The following is an 18,181-nucleotide window of genomic DNA, read 5'->3' on the forward strand; positions in this document are numbered from 1 at the left end:
CAATAAAATATAAAAGGAAGAAGATTATGTATTATATATTATATTAATATATTATATAATAATATATATTATTCCTTTTAGAAAACGTGATTTTTTTTCTTCAGCTCTAACCTACCACTCATCTCTGGTTTTAAAAATATTATAGGTTATACAGTGACTTATGCCTGCAATCATAGCACTTTGAGAGGCTGAGGTGGGCTGATCACGAGGTCAGGCGTTCAAGACCAGCCTGACTAACATGGTGAAACCCCTTCTCCACTAAAAATACAAAATTTTGCTGAGCATGGTGGCACGCACCTGTAGTCCCAGCTACTCGGGAGGCTGAAGCAGGAGAACTGTTTGAACCTGGGAGGAGGAGGTTGCAGTGAGCTGAGATTGTGCCACTGTACTCCAGCCTGGGTGATGAAGTGAAACTCCATCTAAAAAAAATTTATAGTTTATACAAAACTTAGTCAATTGCCATGTGTGAAATATGAAAGTGTAAAGGTGACACCAAGTTGCCACAGTTTATTTCCGTGTCATTTGGCATAACTGAATGAAAAGGCTCACATTCACTCAAATCAAGCTATTCCTGACAACTACCAAGGAATTCAGGTTGAGACAAAACTTCCAGATATATTAGAAAATCTCTATGTTTACAAAAAGGAAAGTTCCTTTTGGATGAAGAACAATTGTCAGTTCCAGCCTTCCTTGTAGAGGAAGAGGTAAGCTGCAAAGTGAGTTATAATCAAAGCTGGTCCTCAAAACTGGTTTATCCTCTCATAGGGCTTCAGGAATTCTCAGACTGTTGTGGAAATGGAGAGTGCTCTTGGAGACATTGCCAGTCTGTAATGAACTATCCAGATTTATCCCGGGCCCAGCTTCTTCCAGTGTAGGATAGATTGTGTAAATCTGAAGATACTAGAACTAGACTGGGACAAAGGATGAGGATAGGCTCCTTCATTTAATGTTAACACCAAAGCCTGCAGAGAGCCCTCAGTCTTTTTAAAAAATTGCAGTAGATTGGCTGCCAACTCTTCAAAAAGGTAATTAATAAAATGCAAATAAATTATAAATGAAGAGAATCACTTGATTAAATAAATTTTAGTAGTTGGAAGAAATGCACACCCATTATTATTAGGCTAAAATAGTATATTAAGTCAACCAAAGGAAGCCTTCTTTGTAACAATATTCACACAGCATAGTTTTCAGACAGTAATTTTTTTTTGTTTACAAAGCTTATATGCAGTGATTTTATATTTTCCAGGCACAGCCAGACCTGCAGAGATAAGGGACATATTGAATGAAATAACAATCCTATTGTGTTTGAAGTTATATGTTTTGAGGGCCATTCGTATCCTATATTTGTTACTTAAATATATAGGCATTCTTTTTAAAATAGAAAAAAAGAATAGCTGCTGGCCTATCTTTAGTTGTTGGATTTTGCAAAAGATTTATGGATGTTGCCTGAGATTGTTGAAATCTCGTGTTTCTGACAAGGTTCAAGCTCTGTCATGAATGTAATCTGCACTGCCACCAAAACCAGCTGGCAAGTGAAGTGGTTTCTCAGGCGCTCCTGAATACATGGTGTAGGTTTTTCTAAGTATGATCTGTATTAGGCAGTTTAAATAAATGAATTTGATTATTTTTTCACCTGGTATTTAAATTAAGTGTTCTATACTGTGTGTTCTGAAATGCTTCTTTGAAGACATTGCAGAGTGAATTTAAACTAAGAAACTATTTAATTATTTCAATTAAGAGTTCCCTTCATCTGTGAAGAGCAAAATGTCTCAAATAAAAATATTAGTTTTTGGTGCTACTGGTATACTTTTTCAGAAATGCAGCTGATCTGTTTTTTTTTTCCTGTAGACTATCACAAAAAAGATTATGAAAATGGAAATAAGATATTATATAAATGTCCAGATGATTAAAAATCTTGCATCCAGAGTGTCTTTAAAGTTAACATATATTTGACAGTTGGTTTTGTCTCTTCTGGGGCCACTAACACACCATCTACAGCAATCCTAATAGACTACAAACTGCTAAATATTTGTTAAGTCAGGAGAATCACATTTTGGGGGGTCAAGGAAGTTCAGCAGTGGCAACGGCAACTGGGCAACTGTCCAAGGTTCTGAACCATCTGCCAGCTTTAAGACTTTTTTTTTTCTCTCCTGAACATGAGAACCTGGTGACACCTGTCTAGCTACTCCCAGACTGTATCTTATTTTTATTATATTTATCAGTAATATATATTTTAATTTTTTAGTTTATGCAGAATAAACAGAGCTGGAATTTATGTTACCGAATTGAAGTGTTAATTTTATTTTCTTTAAAAAATTAACTCTGCTTGGCGTATTTGCATATATTTTCCATTACTGGAAATGGGAAGGTAGAAAAAGTTACATACTCCTCTAGTACTATACTTATGACAATAAAGTCTTTGAAATATAAAGAAAAATCCAATGCCAATTCTGACAACTTTAACGGCTATGCAGTGTTTACAGCTATAGACTCCTAATGATATGCTTCCTACACAATGTCTTTGAGATGTGCTTATGCAAATTCACGAAATGATATTTTTGCTGCCGTTTTCTACAACTATAAACTTAAATTTAGCTGAGCAGCACTTCGTATACATTAGTAGTGATGTCATTAATGATTTTTTGGTGTTTCTTGCTCCAAATACCACAATTTGAAAGATATATTAATCCAGCCAAAATAATAACTCTAATAATGCTGAGAATCCCAAAAGACGATCCCTCTTGGCTTACCCATCTACAAGGGAGACTAAAGAGCATGCTATTAATCCTGTGTTAAAGGAATCTGGCAGAATTCAAATGCCTTTATAATCGATAATGAAATATTATCACCTTAGTCATGTTCTATGACCTTTATGGGCCTCAGCTTTTCCATCTTTAAGTGTGAAGTTTGGATTTGGTGATGTTAATGATAACTTCAGATTCTAAGCTTCCGTACTCAGTAATCTTGGCAGGTGTATTATCATATAAACCATTCAGGGTTCTAAGTAAGATACCATTCTTTGTACTACACTGGAGTTCCAGTGAGTATTATGTATATAAATGTATAAGTAATAACTGCATTTTGCTTTTCTGTTTGGTGAGCCATACAGTAAATCAGCATTTCATTTGTTAATAAGACAAGATGTCAAAATCTCAATAAACCTGTCCATGTGTGTGAATGTGTGTTTGCATGTGTGTCTGTAACATAGAGACAAAAACAGAGACACATACAGAGACTGTTTAGTGACATTGGAGAGGAATCAATTGGTTTAGTGGAAAATAAGCAAGAAATGATTCAGGAGGAAGAATTCACTGAATATAAGGAACTATTTCTATGGGGTTTCATAATGTGCCAGATTCATGCCTATTCTTTCCCAAATCTGAAGATTCCACACTAAACCTTCTCCCTAAGCATTATAAGAGTAAGAGACATTTCACTTTATAGGACGAATAAAGTCCCAATGATATTTTAGAGCAGTAGTTTTGAGATATTTAGATATTTTAGATATTTAAAGCATACTTTTTATCTTTATGCTTGTACTTATAGCTTTATAGTTATATTAATATCAAGAATTGCAGGCATTTACAATCCTTTTAAAAGTTACAGAATTCTTTATGGAACTTGAAAGAAGTTGTCTATATTTTTGTTAGAAAATATAATCTTAGATAAGAAACCAAGTCAATGTTTTGCTTTGTAAATCTGTTGTCATAGTAATATAAATGTACTTGCAGCATAAGGACAGACCCAGAAAATTAAAGAATAGGAAAAAAAAAGTTACATTTGGTAATGAGAGGTTGGATTTCATGGAAAAAGCCAGTAAAATCCAAAGAACACTGTAAATTTTTGACTGTAGAGCCAGTCACTGTTAGCCAGAGTCTACAGGATCAGCTTCACACTGGGCATTTGCAGACAGTTGACCTTGCATTTTATGAACACTGAATACATGGAAGTAGGATGGGATTACTGTGAGCATTCTTGCAGTTTTGCCAATTCTTTCAAGGTCATATATGTCTATGATTCACATATACATAATGAATGAAATACCTCTAGGAGAGAGGCAAAATAAGTGTTTGTGTTTCTCTTCCTTCCAACACTATCCATCATGTTTTCCAGTCTTTGTACTACTTACACTTTATGTGTTTTTTCATTCTCCATTCCTGTGAGAACTCATCTCCTTTGGAGTCCATGTCTCTGGCAGAAGAGACATAACAATTTGGACCGTGATTTAGAGCATTAGTAAGTCAAAAATGATTGAGTTTTCCTTAAGAGGTTAATTATGTTTAAAAAATCAGCACAAATTGTTGCTTTGATATTTTATGTCAATATTTCCTTAGAAAATTTCTCCATAGACTTCCAATTATTTGGCAAAATAAGTAGGATTTCTTTTGTTGTTGCTCTAACGTATGATATGATGGAAGGCCTAACAGCTGGAAAGTGAGTATCCGTTTATTAAAACTCTATTAAGTGCATAGAATCATGGTAAATCACAGCACATGGTGGAAAGCACTTTAATAAAGATGTAGACAAAGACCCATGGGCTATGGAAGAAATCTGAACTATTCTGCTTAGGTTAGTTAGTGAAGTTTTCCAGAGGAAGTGGCGTTTGAACTGCACTTTAAAGAAGGGAAAAGATTGCACCATTTTCATAGTGTTTGTGTCTTGTAATTTAGATATGTATATATAGAGCTTGGCACAAAGTAGGCAATAAATCATTGTTGACTGAATGAATAGATAAACAAACACAGGTGAGGATGTAGCATGCTAATTTTCTGTATCAATTATATTCAATAATTACTGAACTAAAATAGAAAAAAAAATAACTTTTCTTATCTTCCATTTCCCTATCTCTCCCTACCAAGATTTCAAAGCTGGAAATTATACATAGGCCATGATCAAATTTGAAATTTTATTTGCAAGGGAGCATTTTATAAGAACCAATAACATGTTGTGGGGGAAAGAATATACTTTCTCTTCTCTTGGACTATATAATGTACTATGAGGACCACTGTTAAAGTGATAGCACACAGTACATGAAGACTATATATGGGTAGAGCTCTGTTTCATTTGCAATCTCAGGTTTGGGATTTGTTTAGATTTGGGGATGTCCATGGTATGTATCTCTATGTTGCTGTTTCACAATGAATGGTTGGAAATGTAAAATTTAGTCTTAAATATGCATATGTAAAATACATAAATTATATTCTCATTTCTTTCCTAAAAGGAAAACCAAATTTCACTGATTTTTTTAAAATGTTGTTCCTGCCTGCTTAATGCCTCCCAGCCCCAAATAAATCCCAAAGTTTTTCCAGCACATTACAGCCTAATTCTAGTCCTGTTCTTGGGATCCATTAACTGCTCCTATAAGTTTCTTAACTGTGTTCCTTTGTAAGGAGTCAAGATACAGATCGTTTGTTGAATTGATTTTTATGTAACTTTGGCAGGATTCAGTGCATACACAGGTGGAAGCATATTATCATTTAGATTTTGTTTGTTTGTTTTGTGATGATAAGAGAACCATATGCAGAGGTGTGAATCAAGCCATATTTGGCTTTCCCTTCTTGTAAGCCATTATCACACCTTATGGCCTCATTCACAGCTGGTATAATTTTTTAAAGAGTTTCCTCTACTTGAAAATCTTTCATTTTAGTAAAGTACTCTTGAAAATAGGTAGCTTTTAAGATCCAAAAGGATTAATTTATAATGATAAATTTTAGCTAGTAGGAGCAATTGATGGCAAATGTGTAGAGTAAACTGGAAATCATAGAGAAAACTATAGGGAATGGAATCCACAGATTAGAGAAGCCAGCTGAAGAGAGGTTGGAAGTGATTGTTGATAAACATACCAAGTGAATGATAACAGGAAAAAAATAGAGGAAAATATGGTGGTTTCAGTGACTAGAAAACAATTTCAGTTAACTGAAGTCACCAGAGATTAGTACAATGATACGGTTTGGCTGTGTCCCTACCCAAATCTCATCTTGAATTTCTATGTGTTGTGGGAGGGATCTGGTAGGAGGTAATTGAATCATGGGGGCAAGTCTTTCCCATGCTGTTCTCATGATAGTGAATATGTCTCATGAGCTCTGATGGTTTTAAAAAGGGGAGTTTCCCCACACAAGCTCTCTTCTCTTGTCTGCCACCATGTGAGATATGGCTTTCACCTTCCACCATGATTGTGAGGCCTCACCAGCCACGTGGAACTGTAAGTCCCATAAACCTCTTTCTTTTGTAAATTTCCTAGTCTTGGGTATGTCTTTATCAGCAGCATAAAAAAGGACTAATAAATACAACTACCTAAAGATTGCTGAAGTTGACAGCTATGTATCAAAAATATTGAATAGAAGGTCAGTTTTGCATTCTGCAGTCATATCTTTAAACTATATGTGCATATGCCTACCTTTACGTGCGTCTCATATGCATCTCTCTCACTCTTTCTTTTTATCTCTCTCTAACTCAGTGATTAAACGAAATGGTTAAACTGTAAAATCTTTATATATGTGCCACAGGGTTAATGTTCCATGATGCTCCACAAGTATCATTAGAGAGTCTCTAATTTTTTTATTTATGTAAAAATTATTCTTAAAATTTAGACCCATTCAGGAACAGATCAAACAGAGACAAGGCCTACTCAGGGTGGGAGAACTACCGGGTCAGAAAAATACAGTTTGAAGTCATTCAGGGTTAGTAAGTAGAAAATAATTGTAGAATGCATCTGAGGACACAGATTTCTAAATAAATGTGGTTGAAGAAAAAAATCCTTCTTTCTTGAAAAGAAGAAAATGGTAAACACCCAAGAGGGCAGGCATCAAATACTTAAAGGACCATGAAGTATAAAATAAATTACATTATCTTTTTCTGAGTTTTTGAAAAAAGTACGGAGACTGGAGAAGAGGCTGGACTGTGGGTTCTAGAATTTTCATTTGCAACACATAAACATGGTCATTACCTAATAAAGAGAATTAAAATTAATGGATAGAAATAATATGTTAGATATTTCTGTTAAATAAAGCAGGAACTTTCCAAAACTTTGTGCTGCTCAAGGATGGCATGTGTCACCTGTAGAAGTTGAGGTTCTTCATCTGGAGAGGTTTAGCTCTTGACTGAATAATCGTAGTTGGAAGGTATTGTAAAGTGATGCAAGCCATCAATTTTGATTAGATCATGTTTATTTAACTCTTTGATTCCTTCCTTCCTTCCTTCCTTCCTTCCTTCCTTCCTTCCTTCCTTCCTTCCTTCCTTCCTTCCTCCCTCCCTCCTTCTTTCCCTCCCTCCTTTCCTTTCATTCTTTTCTTTTCTTTTCTTTTTCTTTTTCTTTTTTTTTTTTTTTTTTTTGAGACGGAGTATTACTTTGTTGCCCAGGCTGGAGTGTAGTGGCACAGTCTCAGCTCATGGCAACCTTCAGCTCCTGGGTTAAAGTGATTCTCCTTCCTCAGCCTCCTGAGTAGCTGGGATTACAGATGTCCACAACTATGCCTGGCTAAGTTCCATATTTTTGGTAGAGACAGGGTTTTACCATGTTGGCCAGGCTGGTCTTGAACTTCCACCTGCCTTGACCTCCCAAAGTGCTGGGATTACAGGCATCAGCCGCTGCATCCGACCAACTCTTTGATTTCTTATTTCCTCGTCTGCAAAATGGGATAGTGCCAAAGTCACAGTTTTACTGGGAGGTGGAGCTGATATTTGGAATCAGGATCATCCCACACTTGAGCAGAGTTCTTAACCACTATGTAATACTACATCTTCTATCAACTATTAGAAACATGTCTCAGAACAGGGAAAGACACATAGAAAGTGTTTAGTTTTAGTTATTATTACTACTATTGTATATTTAAAATATTTAGAATATAGTGAGTACAGTTGGGTTTACTGGCTAAGAATGAAGGTCCTGGAGTAAAACTATCCAATCTTGACTAACTGTAAGACTATAACTTCAGTGTCTAACTATCTTCATCTGCTAATTGGGGATAATCATAGTACCCACCTCAAAAGTTGATTGTAAGTTTTCAGTGAGATAATAATATAAAGTCCTTAGACCTGTACCTGGCATATAATAAGTGCTCAATAAATGTCACTTTATTATGAGTACTAACTACATACAAATGTCGATGTTAAATAGAGGCAGAGTAGAGGCAAAGTGTCAGAGATGAATATGATACAGGAACACACGCAAAGGTGCTTCCAGTTTAATGAGGAAGATAAGTATGCACACAAGTACTGTAGGAAATTAATCTGTGTAGGTCTGTGTAGGAAGGTGATGCTCAGAGCAGATGTTGAGTAGTGCTAAATATGAGAGCAGCCATTAAGGTTCCCAATGGGAACTTTGGTGTGTAAATGAGGGCACACTGTATCACAGAGACCCACTGTGTTTTATGAGCATGAGGAAAGGAGAGTGGCCAGTTGGAAGAAGGAGCGTCTTTGAATCTGCCCCAACAATATGACTGATGGTCAAGCATTCTGGATATAAGATCTTTTATTTTCAAGTCTTTTCTTGAGGTTCTCATTTATGGGCACACATATTGCTCCTTGCAAAAAAAATTTTTTTTGATAATGCCAATAGTTTTCTTTCATTATGGAAGACCCAAATAAGAAGTTTCACAAGATGCTAACCTTAAAGATTGAGAGGTGATCAATATATTAAACAATAAATATCCAATATTCAGCAAACGATGCATGATTTCACCAGTGGAATATGTTAGATATAAATAGTCAGTATACTGTTGCCAGAAAAATGCTTATTGGCATGTGAAATAATCAAGCAAAATTCTTGAAAGATGAATTACATTCTTGATTTGCATAACTTGGATTCAATACATTTACACAATATTTGCATTGGAAACATATCTAAAGCCAGCCAATGGAAAGAATACATGATTTTACTAACATGCTTATACATTAATAACATTACTTGGCAATCTGATGTTTCAAGACCCAGGGTGAATTACTTATTAAAAACCCATATACAGCTATCTGTCTTTATCTTTCTTTCTGTATGAGCCATAATGGCTCTGATTGTTTTCAAAATTATATTTGGACAGGATATGACTGCTACATGAGACCTCTCAAACCAATATCATTTCCCTCACTCATAAAATACATTATACTGCTGTGTGCATTGAGCCAAATCATTAATGAGGGAAGCATACCCTAACCTTTGTGTCTCTGATTTGACCAGCAGTTACACTGAAGCAAGCTAACATCTTGGAAATTGTTTAAAAAGTGAAGCTAACACGATTATGAATATTTATGGTACATTCACTTATTTCTTGAAAATTCATCCTGCCATCTGAACCATTTCATTATTCTTAACTATTTTCTAAGAGGCTTAACTTTGAGATAGAAAAACTGTCTGAATCTCACATTATTTGTAAAACCAAATAACTGTATTCCTGGAGTACACCCCTTCTCTGTACTTATTTAAACATGCAATAGCTACAATAACTAGTTAAAATCTGTGAAATGTGCAAATTAAGAAGTACGTTAATACAGTATTCACCTTTTTCAGCTTTTAAAATATTTGGAAGGCAACCATTGACTTGCTATTATTATCTTAAAGGATGGCTGAAGTTTCTATTTAGTAGCTGAAACCAATATTAGCAAATTGCTTTATCTTTAGTTTTATTTGCACTGTGTAATGTAAATATAGGCATCTGAATTTATCAATGACTAGAATTTTTGCACATACAGAAAATGAAAAAGTCCATATTTGAGATTAAAAATAACTGATGACTTTGAGTTAAGGATTAGTTATATACAGTTCTACTTAATTACTATTTGTATCATTTTTCAAAATCACTCTTACAAAAATAGGAATACAACATGAATTCTGCCTCATCGATGTGAGTATGTGTAACCTGTTATTTCAAAAGTGTCTGTGGTTTGAAAGAAGGAAATATGAATATGAATAAATTTAAGTTAGAAGGTGCAAACAGATGTGGTACAGGTTGGCACAGGGGCCTCAGATTGCAGAAGGCACCAAATAGACTCATAACAGATGTAAGGTGTGGCCTGTGGATGTATTTATTTGGCTTTTTACAGTCATTTTTTTTAATGCACCCTGAAGGGTTAGGTGTGGATGGAACTCTGTCTCAGGTTCACTGTTGTGCCTTCATCTCCTTATTATGTTCACTCATTTATGACACCTGTTTAGTTGACATTTGCCTTAGCTATACTTGATTTTAATAGTGATCAGAGAACAAAGAAATCTGCCTTGAAGAGAGCAAGTCTTAAAGCATTCTAGGATATATGATTGTTGATTCTCTGTTCTGAAAACAAGGGCATTAATGGCAGCAGATGGCTTGATGGTGAGAAAATTACCTTGCTTCACTAAGGTATATTTCATGGAAATCACTACAACACTATTCTAGAAAATTTACTATTTCAGATATCGAATGTAATCCTGAATGAGTTAAGCCTTGGTGTTTGTCATTTTGCCAGTTATCACTTTATTCTACATATGTTATTCTTTGTAATTGAGATTGGTTTAAAGTATACAAATGTGTGCTTAGTAACACAACAATCATTTGCAGCGTCCTTACCCATGTTTCCAAATTGGATCCTGATTTTCAGGGCCCACTCACAAAACACTCAAGCATCCATCATACAAAATTATGGAATTTAGACTCTATTGAAGGTGATTCACTCATGGGCAAATAACACATGAGTGCAGTCCTCTTTTTTGCTGGATGAATTCCTGCAATTCTAAAGCCAGGATTCATTAGGAGTAAAGAAACAGACCTGCACTAAACAGTGATTTGGTCATAAGAGATGTCTGTGTAACAGTTCCAGCTGTGACCCTTATCTTTGGAGCAGACGCAAGCGTCACTATTCCTTAACTGTTCTTGGAAGGAAGCTGCTTCCCTCCTGGCTGGGAATTTTAAAAAGAAAGAATAGGTAGACTGATTTCCCTTTTGTCATCTTCTCCACTGTTTCATTTTGCTAAAACATATTTTCCATTTACTTAAGCAGGATGTTCTGACAGAAGATAAAATGAGATAGTGTCTAATGATGCTTTGGGCTGCTACAACCCCCTCAGGTACACTGATACCATAAGAGCAATAATAATGCTTAAAGAGTTGTTTTGCACAGAAGTTTTTGGGAAGTCAGAGACTAGAGAGCTGCACAGGTCAGGGTGATTTTCTGCTCCTCTGGACCCAGGGTCTGGAGCTGACCCCATAGCTGTCAGTAAATTATGAGGCATCTGTTGGTACTATAAGAATGAGGGATGAAAGTAACTCAGTATTATTTAGCACCATGAGACTTTTGCAGGGTTGTTTTTGAAACATTGGGAATCTTTTGGTAACACACACACACACACACACGCACACACACATTGCAGAGGGGCAGTTTTGCACAGAGGATGCTAGAGACTCTGTCATTGGCAAAGTGACTCCTTGGGGCAAGATTGGCCGTAGTGAAGAGACATCAAGAGGATTGATGTCATTAGCATTCATGAGCTCTCGCTAGATTCACAGAAATGACTGTGATGGTGACTAAATTTGGGATTATGAACCAACCCATTTGGCATTGTTAATGTCATCTCCTGGGGATCCACCCATAGACAGGTGAAGTCCCAGGACATTTGAGTTATGCTTGTGGCTAATAATAATGCAAAACTTCCATTATTCACTTTGACTGTGATATGAAATCACATGGCACTGAATAATGATAAAGTAAACGCAAAAAGTACATCCAAGTGATGCTAAGAGTCTGCCTTAAATTGCGAAAATGTTGAGTGGAAAGCTGAAAACCTGCCAATGCCCATCTATGGTTTATAGTAGATAAGCCATTAGTCTTGGCTAGGTATATCACTTCCTACATTATCGTGCATGCAAAATGTGAACTCCCAAGACCTGTGGGGTGTTTATCATCCAGCAGAGATAATCCCTTAAGAAAGAGCCTGGGTAAGGTCACTGTCTCAGAAACAGATATGGTTTTTGGAGGTTGCTAATAATTGAAAAACAATGGTTTGGAGGCATAGAACATATTGGCTTAGTTAATTAAAAGACAATTAGTGCCCTCCCCCATGTAGACCAGCAAATAACCTACAACTAACCTGCTACATTCTTTTGCAAATGACTACAATTCTAAAAACTTGGAATTGAGAATTCTAATAGCTAAGATTGTTTCAGTAGGAATTTAATTGGGTCATATCACACAAAGATATCCACTGACATGGAAACTGACATGGAAAAGCAGCTTCTATACAAAATTGGAAAATGGGCTAACTGTATTGATTAGTTCAAGGAAAATAGAGAAAGAAAAGCTTTAAATCAAATCAAGGAAAGTCTGTAGTATGTCAAGATTAAACCAGAAACCGAAAACTCTGATATAAATTAAAGCAATGTTTTGTGAGCCCTTATGTAAAACAAGAACACTAAGACTCAATTTGGTGTTTTAAAGAACAATTCAGCTAAATCATTTCCCTTCTTTTTGTAGAAGATCTTTAAAATAATAAATTTGTACATCACCTACATTGACTTATCCAAGCATCTGGCACATTTTCTTATGATATTGCAGATAATATGCAGAATTATAGATGTGGACATTTTATGGATTCATAATTATTTGAACAATGATATCCCAAAGACTGAGTCAAACAACAAGGTTAATGTAGAAGGAGAGCACAGTGATGTGTCATCAAGCTTTCTCCCCATGGTACCAAGATAGTGCAGCATCTAAGGAGTATACCAGTTACCATGGTGATAAGAGAATTTACTGATCACACTTCATCAGGGCTCATTGACCAGTGCAACTCTCTGATTGTCTGTTCCACAGGGGCATGGGGAAGCAACTGTCTGTTAATCCACAAGCAATGGAAACAGTATTGCCTGAAGAAAATGACTAAAATGATAGCCAATGAATTCCAATGTAACTATTCTTAAAACAAAAATAAAAAAAGGCAAATCATTAGAAGGATGTTATTAATCTATTTCAGATAGCCAAGAAGATTATTGAGATGCTAACACAGAGAAATACACTCATAACCTTAGTTATTTCAGAAAGAGGGACACCTAATTGTTAAAACTAAGGTCAAAAAATCTATTCTGTAATTGGAATTAGGTTGAGCGAGCCCATCAGGACAAATTTTTTCACTCTGAATCTTTCTGGAAATTAGAAATGCCATAACTGAAAACAGCTGATCTGGGGAAGATAAAGGTAACTCCAATAATTTTGTCTATTTGGGAACTAATTAGGGGAATGCAACTTTGGAAAAAAGAACTTCAAAGGTGGACACTAAAGGGAAGATGTGAGCCTCTGTAAGGACTTGAAAATTAGAAGTGCATAGACACAGTTCCCCCACCTCCCCAATTTCTCAGGCAGGCAAGATTATTTTAGTTACCAATAATTAAAAACAGATATACTACAGTGATGGAAGTTTTCAAAGGTGAGAAATTTTTGCACTTAGGATCCATTTTAAGTTAATCAGGTTGAAAAAAACTAGCTGAGGTTTCCTTGTGATTGCATAAAGCAGGAGTTTATTTGGTAGTTTCCAGGTAGGTTGATGCTTTTAGGGAAGAGCTGCTGCAGAAGCACAGACAAATCATTGGAGAGTACCTTGTGAAAATGGCTGAGGATCACTGAGGGCATTGCTCAGACTCTTGTTCTGGAAGCACCCCAGAGAAGCAGGTTAGGACCACAAAAGCTTTACCTTAGAAAGTAGGTTGACATCTGGAGAAAAATCAGACCTATCTACTTCTTTTATGAGGGCAGGAACTGAGTGACTGTCTTGTTTTTTAGGTATCCCCATCACCTAACACAATGCCTGGCACATAAGTAGGCACTCAATAAATCTAATTGTTCAATAAATTCTATGAATGTCAAATGTCATTAAGAGAGAGAGATTAGTGAATTGAGTGATTGATTTTGAGCTAGTGGAAAAAAACGCAGGGGAGGATAGCTAGCAATACTTTGTATCTGTGTGCCAGCCACTACACTATACTACTTGTTTTACATATATTATCTCTTTAAAAAATAATCTTGATAAACCTCAGTTTTTTATTCCTACTTTACACTGGAAGATAAGGCTCACAGAAATTACAAATCACCCCAAGATCACACTGTTGGTAAATATCAGTGTGATGGTTTTACAACAGTTGTGTTGGGCTCCAAAGATAGAGACTTTCCACTACACCAAGTTTCAAAAGAGCTCAGTGATTTCCAAAAGGAGCATATTTACTCTCACAAAACAGTTAGCTCTGTCCCTCTAGAAATTATAGTATCTTTAGAGTTGGAAGGGACATTAGAGATATGCTTCAACTCCCTCATGTGATGGATGAGGGCTTGAAGTCAAGAGAAGTAGAGGCATGCACACACGCATGGCAAGAATGGAGCAGCATAAAGTTGTATGCCTTCTTTCATATTGCCAGCACACTTTCAATTTTTTGCCAAATATCTGTCTTTCACACCAAATAATAAGTTCTATCTATGAAGTCAGGTGCATTAATTATTTATTTAATATCTCAGGACAAATGTACATAATAATGTACCAATAAGTATTTAATAACTGCATTGATGAATGACTGGAAACAGAACTGGAATCAAGGTTTCCAAACCTGAAGTGTTTGAATAGAAGGTTTGTGATCCTTTATCAGTGGTGTTCTGTGTTAGGTGTGACTTGTACCAGATAGTCACCACGGTCCCTTCCAGAAGTAACAACTATAAAATTAAATTAGCTCTGGAGTCTCTGATCTTTATGCCTACTGCACCCTATCTATACTTCTATTTTAGCAATTTATTGAGTTGCACTGAAGTAACTGTTTACATTCGTGTTTTTCTCACCAGAGTTAGAGTCGAGTGTACGAGAGCTGAGACTGTGTTTTTATAATGGTTTCCAGCACTTACCACGGGACCTTATACCTTACAAGTACTCGACAAATGTTCATTGACCTAACTTGCAACAAATTCAACTAAGATTCTTTGAAAGTATTTAGATGTCTATCACATCGCTTCTCATGTGAGGTACTCTTTGTGTGAAAGTGTTTACTGAATTGATTGGTTTTCCAACTTGTTTTTTATTTAAACAGAATTAGAGAGAAAGTGAGATAAGGCATTAAAAAGAAATCTGCGATCCTCTTGGCTTGCCTGACACAAGGCTCTTCACAGACCCAGGTCTCGCTTTGAATTCAGTGTGAATTCTGCATTTATGGAAAGATCTAGTGCTCAGCATTAGCTTCATTAGGCAGTTGGGCTTGAACAGAGGTGGCAGGAGATCAGGAAGGACCCTTTTACAAATGGGCACAAAAAGCCATAGTGTGCATAGATGAATTCTTCTTTAAATAAAAACTGAGTCAGATTTTAGAATGAAATTCTGTAGTGCTGTCAAACTGTTTGAAACTGGAGTTGGCAGTTGTCCTTTCAAACTGTTATTTCAGAGCACGTGTCCCAGAAGGGACAGCTAAGAATGTTTGTCATATTTGAACTCTTTCCAGAGCCATTCAGCAGGATACTGGCAGTCCACTTTCTCGTGTTAATTATTTCTGCCCTGATTGCCTGGCAACACATAACATGGGAAGTATTATATTTTGTTATTTGTGAATGCTTCCAGCTGAATGCAGGAAGAAAATGGAATACAAAGTCAGCCGGAGATGCAACTTAATAAGTTAGGTGTGTTTTTTGATTGAAAATTTGTGATGGATGAAGAAGTTCGTAATCCCATGATTGTGCATGTTCACCACAATTTCAGAGAGTTTGAGAGTATCACAATGTGTTTTGGTGGAAATGAAATACTGATGGATCTTAATGGCCACCAGACTAGAATCTATGAACATGAATTGTCTCCTCCGCAGACAAAACAGATTTGTTGTAGGCTGACATTGTTTCATCCTTGAAGAGTCTCCTTCCTTCTCTTCTTTCCTTCCTTCCTTCCTTCCTTCCTTCCTTCCTTCCTTCCTTCCTTCCTTCCTTCCTTCCTTCCTTCCTTCCTTCCTTCCTTTTCTTCCTTTCACCTAAAACTTTATCTACTAATTGCCTACTGTTGAGAGGAAGCCTTATTGATAAATATATAGTTGATTAACACATATTTGTATATTACATCTATTATATACTATATTGTTACAGTAAAGCAAGCTAGAGAAAAGAAAATATTAATAAAATCATAAGAGAAAATACATTTAAAGTACTCTACTGTATTTATTGATACTGTAAGTGTATGTCTTCTGTTTACAAGATGCATTATCTATCTAAAATGGTGGGCAACCATAGCTGTAGACCTCAGTCGATGGTATAAATAAAGCAGTATTGAAAAAAAAAAAACGATGAAAATTACGTGAGAACCATGAAAGAACACTTAACTGTGTAATGCAACTTACTGGTGAGAAGAACTGCTCACCTGGAGATGATTAGCATCACATGGTGATTTAAGGGAATACATGCAACACTTGTGCTCACCGCAGTAGCAACAGGAGGTGGCTACAAAATTATTACAGCAATACACTATATACTGCAGTTAATTTTATGCAGTTATGACTTAATTCTGGATCTTCAAGTTTGTTTATACTTCTTTCTACTGCCAATAGTGCCATGTATGGTCTGTAAGTGTTTGAGTTTTGACAAATTTTAACTGTTTAAAATAGATTTGTGTATATTTTATGGCAGTTAATGATAAAATAGACTAGTATCTAAATATATATTTTTTTGCATTCATGACATACTTAACTTTGTCTTAATTTTTTTCCCCACATTTTTAGGGCAAGTTCTTTGCCTCAAGTTTTTTCAAGCTGTCACAAATCTCCAAAAGATTTTTCATTATATTAAAAAAATCCACATATAACCTGTGCAGTTAAAACCTGTGTTGTTCAAGAGCCAACTTTATTCACTCACAGCATTGGAAAACAAAGGCACATTTCTGAATTGTTTCCACAATTTCAATAATTTTTTTAAAAAGTGATTCTCTGATAGTTTTCTTCTTGCTGTGTTCATCGAAGCCACCCCTGAGTGACAACTTCAAAGATGGTAGTTTTGCGTCCTGGGCTGGTAGGTGATGTGAGATGATGATCCAATGGAAATTAATTCCAAAAATAAATTGTAAGATACAATTACTAATGTGTTCAGAAATACATTTTTTTAATGGATGAGAGCAACTTTTCAGAACTGTAAATGCTCAGTTATCAATCAATATTTAAAAGTATTTATATTAAGATCAATCTTGAAAAATATTTTTCTACAACAATCAACATTTCAAACATTTATTTAGACTTTTAGATTGTCATTTTCTCAACAACACTAGGTAAAAACAAAACTGGAACTAAAACTAAAACTAAACCCCCAAATCAAAAACATATTCTTGGATGAGATATACTCAGTTCCACACACGAACATTTCTGCAAAAATAATACCAAGGCGAGGTGTGGACAAAAAAGACAGCAGCAGGATGTATTCCTTTCAGATCTGCTGTCATTCCCATTAGGCCTACTTTCTCTCAGAATTAGCTTAGGGATAAGAAGAAGAATAAAACACTGTCCTCACATAGTTACTGTAAAGATTAAGTGTGGAACCCCAAGTTCCCTAAGGTAAGCTTGGGTTAAAAATGGGATTACCCTTTCTTGTTCTGCACCCTACCCACTGTGCCCCGTCATCTTTACTGGGTCATATCTGTGCCAAAGCTATTCTAGAGTCCCCAGATTGCCGAAGCTTACAGATTATTTGGTGGCAAGTCAAGAGAAATGCTGATTTCACCTTTTTGTGTAATACTCTTAGATAATGGAACAGTGCTGTTTCTATTCTGATGTGTTATAAAATTCGTAGAGGAACAAAAAGCTCTTAAAACATTTCAACTTAAGCCCTTTGTGAGAATTTAGATGCAAGTTCATAGAGGTTACCCTATGAGGCAAAACAATATGAAAAAGTATATTGAAATAAAAATTCTCCCTCTACCTTTAGACCAATCTTTTCTCTCCAATTTATTTTTCCCTTGGAAGAAAGTCTCCCTGATAAAATTTCTCAATACCCCATGCAAATACACTTCTGGAAGGCTAGCCCCAGGGCATCTCACAGGATGGTTTAGAAATATCTTAATCTCAGTGTTAAATAGAACATCATAAAGATGTAGCAATTGTGGTCTGCATACCAAATCTGGCCCAATGCTTGATTTGTATGACCAGCCAGCTAAGATTGGTTTGTACATTATTAAATGGTTAAAAAAAAATTGAAAGAATATTTCGTGGTGTGAGAAATTCAAATTTCA

The sequence above is a fragment of the Macaca thibetana genome, chromosome 1 (genome assembly GCF_024542745.1).
Source record: "Macaca thibetana thibetana isolate TM-01 chromosome 1, ASM2454274v1, whole genome shotgun sequence".
NCBI classification, from domain to species: domain Eukaryota; kingdom Metazoa; phylum Chordata; class Mammalia; order Primates; family Cercopithecidae; genus Macaca; species Macaca thibetana.